This window comes from Priapulus caudatus, unplaced genomic scaffold, assembly GCF_000485595.1.
Source record: "Priapulus caudatus unplaced genomic scaffold, Priapulus_caudatus-5.0.1 Scaffold1413, whole genome shotgun sequence".
Taxonomy (NCBI): domain Eukaryota; kingdom Metazoa; phylum Priapulida; class Priapulimorpha; order Priapulimorphida; family Priapulidae; genus Priapulus; species Priapulus caudatus.
In genome coordinates, this window is record NW_014578474.1 from 65915 (window position 1) to 70315 (window position 4401).

General features: G+C 53.6%; 1 protein-coding gene across 1 annotated transcript in view; it reads left to right on the plus strand.

The window, feature by feature from the left end:
- LOC106816552 (melanocortin receptor 4-like) overlaps window positions 1-3860 on the plus strand; it is a 20388-nt gene extending 16528 nt beyond the window's left edge. The window contains exon 2 of the mRNA XM_014821177.1: window positions 3615-3860. The gene's annotated coding sequence lies outside the window, so the exon portion shown is untranslated. The remainder of the gene's footprint in view (window positions 1-3614) is intronic.
- The last annotated feature ends 541 nt before the right edge of the window (window positions 3861-4401 follow it).

Sequence of the window (4401 nt, forward strand, 5' to 3'; positions counted from 1 at the left end):
TGGATTTGGCGTGTACTGGTTTGTACATGTTTATGTGCTTCATTTCGCATGACGGGTACCGTTATGGCAGGTGGAGTGGGGATGGAGTTTGAGCACGTATGTTACTTGTGTACAGGTGAGGTTGGTTTCTCATTTAGATGTGCGGGGCCCGTGGCTGGGGTTGGTAGCTATGCTTTACTGTCGGGGGCACGAAATAGTTGCGGTGGTGACTCACGGAGGGGTGCGGAGCTCGGGGGGCGGAAGGTGTGGTGGGGTACTGGTTGTTCGAGGTAGGGGTTAAGTATCTGATGAGTGCGGTGGTGGTGGTGGATGCATGCATATTGAATGTACCTCTCCAGATGAAGGGTGCTCGTGTGTGTCGCAGGGGCGCGGGGAGTGGGAGTGTGGGAGGTGGCGGGGGGCTCACTGGGGTGGGGGGTGACCGCTGTGCGGGGGAGGTAAGTCGAGCACAGGCAGCGTAACCAGTTGACGCGAGGACGAGAGAAGCAGCGACTTCCCGGCTCGCTTCGATGCGCAGGTGTTGAAGTCGGTAAATCCTTGACTCGGCGGGAATCGGATGTGGTCGGCTTTGGGACTGGAATCATTGGGCTCGCCAGGGATCCCGAGCCGCGGACACGGAATCGCGAGCAGTGTAGGATAATCCGACGCGTTGTGAGTGCGGCTTGAGAACTAACGCCCGTCAGCCGTCCCGCTGATAGGGATGTTTGCTCTCCTAGTTTCACTCGCGGACGTGCCGCGCAACGCTACAGGAATCTCTGCCGACAACGCTTGACGGTTTGTGCGTACGAGTGGGCGGTGAACGGTGCTGGGAAGATAGTGAGCGTTTGCCGCCGCATACTCTGCAGGAGATGGATGCTACTGACCGCGAACACCGCAGGGCGGACTGGCGGGCTATGCGTGTGAGTGGCTCCGCAATAGACTCCAGGCACGCCCCGTATTCGTATCGGGTGCCTCGCTTTACCCGAGGCCCCGGCACGGGCAAAACACCACCCGTGAGTATTGGAATGGTGCTTGACTATGTGGCTCGACGAATGTGTCGTTAGCGCCCGTTTGGTCGATCTCGCGGGCGAGACTGAAATGGCGGAGGGGTTGTTGTAACGAATTTTACGCAGCGTCTGCCGCCAGCGCTCACATTCCCGGTTTTACTCCCGGCGGGTACGCTCCCGAGCGTCTTGGTGATGTGCGGCTTCGATGGTAGGCGAATCCCGCATGCTGGCAGGCAATGGTACACGTGGCTTGACACGAGCTAGTTACTGTGCCCGTACTCCTGACGCTTGAAGCTGCGCGTCGCTTGCCGACGTCTGAAGCTTGGCATGCGTGCACGTTCTGAAGCTGGCTGGTCGCGCGTGTCACGTCCGGAAGCCAACGTGCATGTCACGTGTGTGAAAGCTGCTCGCGCGTCAGTATGAAGCTGTCGGGCGCTGGCTAAACCTGTTCTGACGCAATGATTGGCGTGTGTTGAAGCCGTGCCACGTCCGAGAGCGCATGGTTATTTACTGCGATCGTGTTGGCGCTCGGCCAGTTAGCCTTCGTTGAGCTCTAGTTCCAGTTCATCCAAGCGCATGTCGGTCAGTTCAGCGTCACCGGCAGGCTAGCTAGTGAACCCCGGCTAGGCAAATCTTTCAGTGGCGAATCCGTCGTGGAGGAAGACGAACAGCGTACTAGCACTGAGTGTATGTGTGTGTGTGTATGTGTGTGTGCGTGCGCGTGTGTCTGTGTGTTTGCAGCTGTTTAGGTGCTCGGAAAACCACCTTCCCCACAAATGTCAGAGCAGATACGCATATGAACAGGAAACATGCGATATTGTATTTGCTTTTACTATAATTATTCCTGTGTACGATACGAATAATGGGGTCTGTTTGTAGAATCTGTCAGAATTCGTCATGCAAATGGTTTTGAAAGACACGACCTCTGTTCATCCTTCATTTTAAACGCGTCCGTCCGCAATCTAGTCTGCCGCGGAGTGACTATCGTTGAATGCCATACCGTTAGATTGAATGGCGTTCGTGCGATAAAACCCGCCACACGGACACAGTCTTGCTTGCTTTAATGCACACGTTCCTTACATAAATACATGACGTCGCGTTAAGTCAATGTATTGGCAGTGTCCGTTGATAATGGTACTGATATATATATATATATAATATACGTGAGAATGCGCGAGATCAAGTGCATCACGCGCTGGCGTCGCATTGTCACCTCCGGCCGTGCTACGTCGCAGTCGGCAGTCGGCAGCGCGATGGCTTCATTGTACAACCTTCCTCTGAGTAACCTCTCGCTGTCGGCGCTCGAAAACTTCAGCGCCGTTGTCGGAAGCAGCAGCACCGGTACGGCGGACGTCGGCGCCGTGCCCGAGGGCATTCCCAAGTGGTTCGCCTACCCGCTGATCATCGTCAGCGTCGTCAACATCGTCGTCAACGCCGTCGTCGTGCTGGCGGTGACGCGCACGCCGTACCTGCGGGAGCCGGCGCACACGCTCATCGCCAACCTCGCCGTCGCCGACGTCGGCTTCGGCGTGGTCGGCCTGCTGTTGCCGACGACATTCGTCGTCAATCGGGTGCCGATGATCGTCTGCGTCGGTTTCTTCGCCGTCGTCACCTGCTTCGCGTCCGGCTCCGTGACGACGCTCATCGCTATCAACGTCGACCGCTACGTGTCCGTGTCGCGTCCGCTGCGTTACCATCAGATCATGACTTCGCGCGTTGTCTCCGCCATGATCGCGCTTAGCTGGAGCGTCGCCATCGTCGTCGGCGTCGCCAGCTTCTTTGAGAACAGCTGGTCGTCCGACGAGCCGTGTCTGTATGACGTCAGCAGCGGCAAGGTGACGCTCCTTCTCGACGTCGTCTTCGTCGCCATCTGCGGCGTCGCTATCGTCGTTATCTACGCGTACATGATGCTTGTCGCTAGGCGACACCGTCGGCGCATCCAACCGCTGCCGCCGCCGACAACCGGCAACGGCTCCTCGCAGCCGACGGAGCTCCAAGAGGAGCTTCGCTCCTTCTCCGAGGCGTTGGTTAGGAATCTGAAGCTGGCGAAGACGTTCAGCATCGTCGTCGGCGCCTTCTTCGTCTGCTGGGCTCCGCACTTCGCCGTGATGCTGCTGAGCGTGTTCGAGGTGCGATGGGAGCCGCTGGGGATGCTGCGCGGAGTGGGATACTTTATGGCCTGCTGCAACTCGAGCGTTAACTTCTTCGTCTACGCCGGACAGAGCAAGGCATTCCGCAGGGCGTTCAGGGCGGTGCTGCCTTCGCGCGGCGGAAATTAGAAGAGTCGACGTCCCCATGCAGGCTCACCCTGTTCGTCCACCGTGATTGTTAGGCGGAAACTAGAAGCGTCGATGGACTGACTACCGACGTACCTGCTCGTCCCCTGACTCGTACACCGTATTACAATGTCGGGGCAGGGTCCGTGTTGATGTTTGGATGAAGTAATTCTGACTGCATGCTAATTTTGAGTATATTGCGCATTTATACGTTCGACGAGGTCTCGTGTAATTCGTTGGCATGACATGCCCGCCACGTGGATTTTTAAAATACTACTCTTACAAGGAATTGTTAGATGGGATTAGTGAAAGCTGTATTGTCAGGTCATTGAAAACGACCTGAATGTCATTGAAAAATGAAATGAAAATGAAATGTGTCATCGCACATGGCGACGCACTTGGGACTTATTATTTATGCACTTGGGACGATTGCAAGCAAGCAGGCACTATGTAGTTCAAGGTTTCGTTTAGTTTAATATTAGTTATTTTTCACAAGCCAGTTATTCAAGATAGTGGCATTCATTCTAGCCACGTGCTGTTGGCGCGCACTCTGACATGACATCACCACGCAAAGAAGCAACGCACAAGGTAAACTTAATTAAGCGTGTGAAAGCTTCAATTATATACGGCATGTGTGTGTGTGTGTGTGTGTGTGTGTGTGTGTGTGTGTGTTTTCGTGTGTGTGTATATATATGTGCGTGTTCTTTTGTCGTCCGTATTTATGGCAACGCGCGAATTGTGTGACTCATTCATTTTTGATTATCTATAACGCATTGTATTTGTTTTTGATTATTTGATGTGCTGTCATCTCTAGGAACAATTATTAACTAGAAAAAGAATATGCGACTATGCGTGGCGCCATTTTTGTGCACATCTAAGCAGACAACACAGTCGAATCGGCACACAGGCAAGATCAATCTTAAATAACTACTCATAATATCGTTATTAGTGTAATTAATAGCGATAACAGTATTAGTATAGCATTCAAAAAGCCATTCAATGTGATCATGTGAGCTTTTCATTGCGTGGAGTGAGTAGATACGGGGTTTCATGTTCAAGTGCGTGAATGGGTTTGTACGCCGTATCATAACCATGTGTATGCATGTACCGTTGTACGTGTTAACTGTATGTAGATGTAG